Here is a 9,534-nt window from a genome sequence, read left to right as displayed (position 1 = left end):
ATGACATGCCTTCAACACATGATATCATTTTTGTAACTTTAAAAGAAATTTGCAAAAAGCCAAGTAATGAATTACTTGAAACAATGAATAAGTAATGGTATGAGTGTTATATTTGGAACTTGAAGCTATACCGTACTTCACCAAGAATGTTGCTCTACTACTACTACTACTCGTTGCATTTTGAATGATTGCAAGTGATAATGGATTGATCATTTTGGATGCATATTTGTCGATCAACGATCAACGAATATGGTACATGGTTCCAAGATTTTCCAGTTTCCAAGCGAAACAATCTTTCTGATGTGTTGAAGCTAATACTTTCGAAACCAACTGCCAAACCATACGTTTCCCAGTAGAAATATGTGTGAAACCGACAAGACATCTCAATGTTGGCTGGCACATGAGTGATGTTTAAGGGATCAATCTCCACGCTTCCTCCATACAGCATCGCATTCCCAAGTTTTCGTACTTGTCGATTGGATGCATTTCCCCAAGTCAGAGAATCCGCTTTGCTTGTTCCTACAGAGTGTCCTATTAATCCTCACAAGAGCTATTCATTCGGCAACATAATAGAACGCATCAAATATTCAGTTCATCTTACCAGCCTCAGCCCTCGAGTTATGCTTGAGGCAGGAAATTGAACATCTTGGAGCATCATTCACAGATGAAGAAATTACACACAAGGACTACTTGGCTCAATGCAGGGAGGTGAGTTCATACGGAAAGTGACCTAATTACGAGTTGTGGAGCAATGATGGGGAGGCTTTGTTGGTTGGGAACAAACAACAGGGAACTTTTGATACTTGTGTGCATTATTGCATTAGCATTGTCCCAGAGCTTATACATGTACTTGGAGCCTTTATAAGTGCACATATCCAGACTATTACTACTAAGTTTGAAAAGGACAGTGAGTCCTACAGATCTGAAATGAGGAGAACGCATACATCACATTTTTCCCACTGGTTCGTGGTTGTAGGGGCCCATTTATCCTCTTCAAAATTAGCATTAAATGTTATATGTAAGATCTGGCCAAATGAGTTAACGTGGCCAAATATGGGGGCCTAATTTGACTAAGGGAGCTCAGGAGAGGAAGTCAAATTTTATGTTTTAATGGCCGCATAAAAAACTCAGCTTTTTTATATCGCTTTGGAATGAATCACTGCTACAATGCATTTCATATTTCTTGATTTTAAAACTCAGTAAGAATACGGACTCAGAGTTGAAGCCGGCCGATTTGTCAGGAATCCCGTTCACAATCCATATTTCTAGAAGTCCGCGAATTGGGTTACAGCTCTTCTCAGGACGTCCTCTTATGTTGCCTTAAAACCTTTCGGTTCTGAACCGCTTTGAACCGGGTTTTAACCAGAAAATGTAAATTGCATTTTTGAAAACACGTCTTTTTAGAAGCAACGCTGATAATTCAGTGTTTTGCTTACAAGCTTGATTTTTCTAAAGTCTTCACCTCATTCAGTATTTGTTTTATTTATGTGACCTACCAATGAAGAATAAACATCTTTTTGACTATTTGAAGTGCTCGTGGGAAGAGCCCTATGTATATAATATTCCAGTAGGCAATATATTGCCCAGTATAAGAATGGTTTTCCGTCTCGAAGCTTATTTGGAAAGGAGCGGGGAGGCAAATCAAACTGGTGGCCTTCCTCATGATAGAAAATTGCACACCCAGTGCAATTCGTCTCCTCCCTTCTTGGAGCCAATAATAACTCTTCTTTCGTTAGGCCCAGATGTACATAGTATCTATACACAAAGACTACATTACATAGTAAATAACTCAATTTTTTTTGTCAAAATTACTTACCCTGAAGTCATTCGAATATCAGGCAAGAAAAGTGTCTCAAACTTTCTCTAAAACCTACAAGTACCAGTATTTTGAACAATTACGTAATTTCTCGTGACCAAGTGGATTGTCATTCCAAGATCCATTCAGGTGGCGGGCGAGCTCATTATATAGTCGGTGGATTTTCATGTCTACTCCATCATGACTTTGTATTTTCAAGATGTCCTTGGGCAATTCTGGGGGAAAATTGGATTTGGCTCTTGGGTGTGCCTTTGTGCTATCGGTGTTAATTTGACTTGAGGACTAGCGAGATGAACCACAGATTCATCGTTCCTTTTCATGTTGTCTAAAACCGATCAGTAAGCCAAGGTGGAAGATAATTACAAACTGAATCAGGAAAAGGAGCATAGGTTTTTTGTTTTCCCGATCATCTGATCAGTCATGATGTGTTCTTTGTGATCACTTAACCGGGACAATCTCAAGCCTCGGGTCTTGCCGGCTCAGTTGAATGGCTTGAACCGTGTCTCCCCTGTGAATTTTGCCACGTAACTGTTCAATAATATTCCATCCATCATGTTCACAATCAAATCAAATACGGTTGGACGAGAAGAAATTCAATATTGGATTCCTCATGAATCAAACTCTGACATGTCAAGCTAACAACGAGTCGGCGAGCGAAAAACCAAATTCGGATTTCCTCTCGGGATTTGTGGGATCGAGCAGATTTCCATTCAAGGAATTTCTGGATATGCGAATAGAAGCCTTTCTGTTTTATCGGGCCTTTATGACCCATTTCCGATATTTTCATTGGATTCAGATTTTGGACTTGGTTTGAAACGGAAGGCTAAAATGCCTAAAATGGCAGTCAGTTCCCAACCAATATGCCTGTAAATGATATATGTCTTTTTTTATGAATATAAGTCATATGCATTTACAGTACTTTTTTGAACCTTTTCCAGAAAAAAATTCGTACTCAAGTTCTTTTTCATTCCCAAGGTATCAATTTGATGTAAATTGTATATATCTAGCTCTCATCAAGGATATTAATACACAAAATATGAGAGCTTACTTACACCGAGGCTACATAAAATGGAAAAGTTAAAAACAATAAACACAAATGCTCATTTATTTTCAGCAAAAGGAAAATGTTTCTGCATCACAGTGCTACAAGAACTTATCAGCTCCATTGTTAGTCAAAATTATAATTTCATTTGTGAGATAACTTGACAGAAGGAAAGCGGAGATGAAATGAAACACACATAAAGTGCTAATGATAAGACTCCAGATTTATTTCTCAAATCCACTCAGATTTACCCAATTTTTGCATTAGTATAGCATTTAGGAGGCCTTGACGCCTGTCCAACAAATGCTCTGTTAAAAACGTCAGGACCAAAAACAAGACAAAAGAAAATCAATTTCACCTTCTTTTTCACCTTTCAAACAAGCGTTATGGGTTTAGTGACTAATTCAACCATAACCGCCTTTTCATGGCCAAATTGACCTCGACCGAATGAAGGGTCATCAGTCCAAAACAAGTGAAGTTGAGTTGAGTTGAGATGCACTTAGGCGCTTAGAAAGAATGACGAAAGTGCCCGGCATGAGATTATCTTGTTGTCAGTTCATAATTTTCTTGGAGCTCAAGCAGAAGGCTCCATGAAGCTGAGGATAAGAGCCGTCAGAACTCTTTCTGAGGGTTGTCTCCTTTAATTGACAGATCTTCCTTTTATCGCGCATCATGTGCAAAAAGAAGTCAGACTACTTGGACCTGTTCGTTCCCAAATTGTTTACAATCTTCAACTCGATTCGGAATGCCAATCAGGTTTGGATCCAGTTAATCCTGATAGCACCGAGTTGTCATTGTTATTACCGAAGACATATTCTCAAACTATTCAGGACCATTAGTTGAACGAACCTAAGCTTGATCGATAGCACCTTCAATAACGTCGTTAAAATAACCGTTGGGTCGTGACGTCACAGCCAGTTTTGGCGAGGTCATAAAAAGATCAAAAGAAAATCAGCCTTATTTTTACATAATAGGTACAGTTGATACTACACGTACACTACTCATTGTCAATATTACCAATAAGAACTGGGGTGTTAATATCGATATGCCTTTTTGTACAGCTACAACTATTTCAGTGTGATGAAAAATATGCGTTAATATCGTTTTCACTTTGTTAAACGTAAACCAAGGAAGTGACCCCCTCCAAAAGTCTGTCTTCAAGAAGTCCTTAGCATCTTCGCTCACTTACGGCTAATATTATGATGTACGATCCTGATCCAAAGTGAAATTGGTACCCGCTCAACCACCCAAGAAGTGCGTAGGTGGAGTATGGTTCCTTTCATTGGGTGTTTAAGGTCCAAGTGAGGCGGAGGATGTGGAGGAGGAGGAGGAGTATGTATGAGGTGAGTGTATGTACATACATGCTGGTAGTGACTGGTTCATGGAAGTGGCGCACGTGTGTGTCGGACACGGAGATGGTTGAAGGGCCATTGTGCCATTACCCCCAAGACTTTATTCGAACGTCAGCTATTGCGGTATATCCATGTTTAGTGTCAGATGCCTTCTTCGTCTTCTACCTGTTCTTGTCGTTCTTCCAAGAGGCCATCTCCGCGTGCTCCTTCCTCCTTGGCCATATTTGGAAGGGATTGAATCCCTGGAAAATATATCATTGTCAAGTGGAGGAGGATTGGATGGTGGGTAACTTGGTATGTGTACAACTGTACATATGGGAACCCAGAAACCCTAGAACCCAGATGAGGAGTTCTTGGTGTTTTGCTTGTCGCAATACCAAATCCGAACGAACGACAACAGCGGCAGCAGCAGCAGCAGCGGCAGCAGCATGCTTCAGCCTGTTTCAAATATTTTCAGATCACTATCTCGAAGGGATGTGATCGAGTGCATGTGTGTTCAAATGTCCTAAATTGGGAGCCACAACCCAGTTCTAGCCGTGACATTCCAGTTTCAGAGCATAAAAGATCGGAACAGTTTTTAGCACGTCTGTGTGCGAATTTTTGCGTGAAACGTTTCTAGACTACTCCGAGATGGAAATGGCGAAGAAATGGCTTAGGTATGTCGGGGTTTGTTATCCCAAACTCTTTTTGGATTGCCAAATTAACCTTGATGAGCTGATATTAGAGCCAAGACATAATTTGCCATTTAATTATGGTTCTCTTTGGCTGGGTTTTGCCGTTAAAACCAATATAAGCAGTAAATGGAACAAAACAAATTCTGCCTGATTCAGTTTCCAATGTTTTGGTAAACTCTATGTAGACTCAAGATGTCCAACCTCGAACCTCATGGGCAATAAAACTTTAATAACATCCCACACATTCTTCCACGACCCCTTTCCAGATGAAATTTGATTATTCCTAATTTCATGCTAATCAGGAAACCATCACCCGTGTCCCACTTTACCTGAACAACCCAATTGGGCCCTAACATTCTACTGTCTTGCCTTTACTTTATCGCATACATGTACAGTACGTAATAGAGATGAGGGGGATTACGCATTTAATGTGCCCCAAAAGTCCGTCCGAAAGAGAAAGAGCGAGGCAAAGTTCAAGGAGCTTGAGCGTTCTTTAAAGATAAGAACTAAAACATCTCGACCATTCATCACGTTCGCAAACAAGCCTACTCGCTCAGCAAGGGGAGTCATTTCAAAGGGGATCATTAGACTCGCTCCTACTGCCAACAAAGGAGTCAAGGAAAGGCCCTTCAAGACACATTGATACACTTGTTCACGCACTCACTCATTCACAAACAAACTCACAGATCTACAGAGGCTAGAAAGGTATTAATTTGAGTGGATCTGAGAATAAATTCGATAAAGAGGCAAATCTCATGGATTTTGAGTTGGTTGTTGTATTGGTCACGAGTCAGAGGGAATGAGGTTATGTTGATTCATAGGTTTTATCGGAACTGAGAGGCAAAATATGAATCGAATTTGCCCATGATGGCTCTTAGTTTTAGATGTTTTTTGCGGACTTCCTTAACCGCTACTGGGATTAGAATCCCAGAAGTTCAAGACGAGATATTTATTCATTTTACTTGACTTTTATTTCTACATATCGGGAATTTTAGTCAAAAATTTGTCCAAGTCACACTTCAATCCTGCTACTGGATAAACGCAAAGTTTAGTGGGAAATTATTTTATTATTGGTAAGTGTAAATTTAATCATCTATGAATAAGTACTGTAGGTAGTCAAAACGAAAGTGCTTGATCGCGAACAGAATCGAAACCAGAAATCGGTCGAAAGAAAGGGAGTAAATGCCTAGGATTCATGTCCAGGTTTCTTCCAATGCTTCCAATATCACTATCGTACTCCACATCGACATGAAACGATTGTATCAGGTAATTCGGCTTACTTTATGACTCACTTTATGTCGAGCTCCCCTTTTGGAACTGGTTGTTGTCTTTCTGATGGCAAAACAAGGTATGGACAGTACAAAACATACAAAACATCAATGGTGCCTCTGACATAAAAATGGTCCAGTCGACGAATGGTTAGTTAGTTTGTGAGTGAGTGTACACAATAAATTGAAGTTTGCATTGCTGTGAGCCCACTTAGAATTCTCAAATAGCTGCAGGAGCCAAATTTAATTAACCCTTTCTTTCCAAGGGGGCAAGGTTGAATCGAACCCTACATCATTCAGGTCGGCCTACGTACAATGTGCGTATCAAATACTATACATACGTATAGAAGCAGTCGAGTACCTAGGGCTTGCAACATGTTTAATTAGCATCTCATGGTCATATCTGCAATGATTAATATCCCCTTGACTTGGCCAAAATTCTTTCCACTTTCAAAGTCAACACACTTGCACATATGCCCAGGCGAGATCGATGTGGCATGCACAAATACTGTACTACTACTACCTACATATACACATAGACGCAAGTGTGGGAAAAATTTATGACGCCCATTCGTTCCTCTTAGGGTGAGGAGGAAGAAGAAAAAAAAGAGACTTTCTTTCGTTTACATTTCAATAATTCAACTGCAATCGAATGAGAGCAGTCTCGACAAGCGATATCTGTACAAATGGGTGGCCATTTAAAATAATTAAAAGACTGTTTGTCGAAATGGAGTCGGGCCGCATCTCGGGTGAGATTTTAGCGGGCTTTGTTGAATGCTGGCCCGAGCTATCATTCGATCATTCGCTCCCGTCCTTTCGATCTTGGCGTCATTTTTTGTTTTAGTTGGGCTTGTTTATTTATACTTTTCAATGACACATAAAACGCTTCCTCTCTCAAATGCAGAACGGAGGTAGAACGTAAGGCGATAATTTGGATTTACACGTACGTATCTTCCCGCTCGCTGAAACAAAAATTGTGGGCGAGATGCATAAACGCGGTGTTCTTTTGAGCTTTGCTGTTTCATATCGAATCATAAAGAATCTGGAATCAAAAAATTCGTTCCTCCAAATGCCTATAAAATGCAGTCTAACACATTCCTAAAGGCAAAGCAACAACCAAAAAGTTATAACATTAATTCTAAATTTACCCTCAGGCTCATTTTGAAATGAAATTATAGAGGAAAATAGTTCTGCCATTCCTAAACTAACGTGATGCTGTGTTTAAATGACGCATTATCCACGACTTTGGCCATATCTCCTCAATTTCGAAAACATAAGGTTACATATCATCATCATTTGATTATAATTCGTGTTTAGCCCGTAACATAATCAAAACGCAGAAGATCTTACCAACGCCAGAATTGGTTTCAATTATGTTTGGAACAAAAAAGTGAGCAATCCAGATCAAACAAACACCGTGTAAAAGTATATTCAGACAGAGTGAGCCTGTGCACGCTGCATACTGCTTACCGTGTAGAGAAATTGAAGGGTTAAGAGCTCCTCAGTTTAGAAGACATGCTTTGATGTTTTTGTAGAAGAAAGGAAGGATTAAGGCTGCCTGACAATGAACATCTCCAAATTGTACGAAAGCAAATCATTGGAGAGCAAAGGCGTGACGTCATCACGGGCACGGTGAGAAAAGCAAACCAAGCAAGTGCTTAATAAAGTCCAATGCACCCGAGGTTTCGGGCCAAAATAACAATATGGCTTTGAAGTGCGCTGTCAAGGGGGCTTCGGCTCCCCTTGTTGTCAGCAAGTTTTCGACAAGAATCACACTTGACAAATTTGTCTCAACATCGTGAGCAGGAAAAGGAGCAAATAATGCACATGAACACGATTTTTGGGTTCCGCTGGTTTTTAGTACAACAGGGAAACAACTGGCAAACCCATGTATGGGCGGTGCATACCCATTTGTTCAATAAAAATTCTTTACTAAGGACAACGTATCTCCGAGGTGAACCCATGACTTTGATCTGCCAAAGGATATGACTCTGTTTTCTTCTTAGGCGATGAAAACGACTGCTTTTCTTTATAAGGTCATAAGGGTTCAATCCTACCCACTCTATCTGCAAGTCAAACCAACCAAAAGCAGGTGCATGGTGGTGTCGTAAGACTATGTGTATTGGACCCAAAGAAATGGTCTAATCTGTTGATAAAAGATAACATAGAAAAAGACATGTGATGTGAAGGTTTGTGAAGAAACCCTCTCCGATGATCGGGGGCAGATGGAATATGACTGATGGAAAAATGTCAGACGGAAGAAATCTGATTGTATATCTATCCACATACAATACCTTCTTTGCAGTTTAGGCTTCCTAGAACTAGGCGTTCGTTGAACCTGTCAGATCATAGAAATTCATCCCTCGCATCTTTGTTATCGTTCACCATTTGCTCCCCTTGATCTTTTTACTTTGACAGATCCAAGATCACCATTATTCTTTAGAGGCTACAAGAAGCGTTGTATGTATATGTATATGCAGTGCACATTCACAGAGGGTTGACTATGGAACTTCGCACCATATTGTTCAGTTTTCTGATCCCTTGGACCAAACTTTGCTTAGATTTCTTACTTAACTTGATGCAGGCCTTTGCTCAAATCAAAACGTCAAAATGCCACAAGAGCCTGTCAAAGGGATTTTGATGATTCCTCTTGACGTGTAGAATCCATTATCTGATGGGTCATCAACAAACAGCGCAAGAAGATGTTTTGAATCGTTCTAATATCTATATACAAATAGAGAATGAATGCTCGGTACGATGGGTCTCAGAGATTGAACAAGATGGAATCGACTAGGTTGGAAACGAGTCCTAAAAAGTGACTCAAAGTTTGCAAGTCTTGCTGGTTGAAGCAAACACTCAGAAGCTAATATTGGGGGTGTTTCTGAACAAAAACAGGTGCATATAAATATTTACACTAGAGATTGTTTCATGGACTGTGAGTAGAAGTTAAATAAAACTACAACTGCTTTTAAATAGGCCAAAAAAGCAGTGCTACGGGCCCGGCACCACGCTTACCAGATAAAAAGGGCTGAACGGCTTAGAGTAGTCACATCTTGCAGAACTCTGTAAGAATGCTTAGTAACAACTTGGTTTAGTCCCATTGAATTCAGTTACAGTGGGTCAAATCTAAATTGACAGTTTCTAAGGAGAGCAGTTTTTGGATTTGAACAAAGATATTTTGACTGCATTAAAACTAACCTATTTTCCCCAGTTAGCGTACCCGTCTAATTGCTAACTGAGGCTCCTGTCAATGTATTCTGGCTCTGGTAACCATCTTGTCAAGGATTGCCGAATTGCTGCCTTCTGCAAATTTTCGATTTTAGGCATTTCACCGAAAACGACATTTTCAAACTTTTTTTATGTTTAGTCACAAACGATTCAC

At 40.0% G+C, this 9,534-nt stretch overlaps 1 protein-coding gene across 5 annotated transcripts in view; it reads right to left on the bottom strand.

Moving 5' to 3' along the window:
• LOC131893340 (biotin--protein ligase-like) overlaps positions 1–9,534 on the bottom strand; it is a 44,480-nt gene that overhangs the window by 28,015 nt on the left and 6,931 nt on the right. For 2 of the 5 annotated variants that reach the window (XR_009374701.1, XR_009374695.1), the window contains one exon: positions 6,761–7,114. The exons of 2 other annotated variants lie outside the window; for them this stretch is intronic. The gene's annotated coding sequence lies outside the window, so the exon portion shown is untranslated. Of the gene's footprint in view, positions 1–3,118; positions 4,453–6,760; positions 7,115–9,534 lie in introns of those variants that run through there. One more of the 5 variants, XR_009374694.1, reaches the window with a different exon arrangement.

This window comes from Tigriopus californicus, chromosome 1 (genome assembly GCF_007210705.1).
Source record: "Tigriopus californicus strain San Diego chromosome 1, Tcal_SD_v2.1, whole genome shotgun sequence".
In the NCBI taxonomy this organism is placed as follows: domain Eukaryota; kingdom Metazoa; phylum Arthropoda; class Copepoda; order Harpacticoida; family Harpacticidae; genus Tigriopus; species Tigriopus californicus.
Note: the sequence above shows the minus strand (reverse complement) of the source record. Positions and strands in the feature narration are given on the sequence as shown.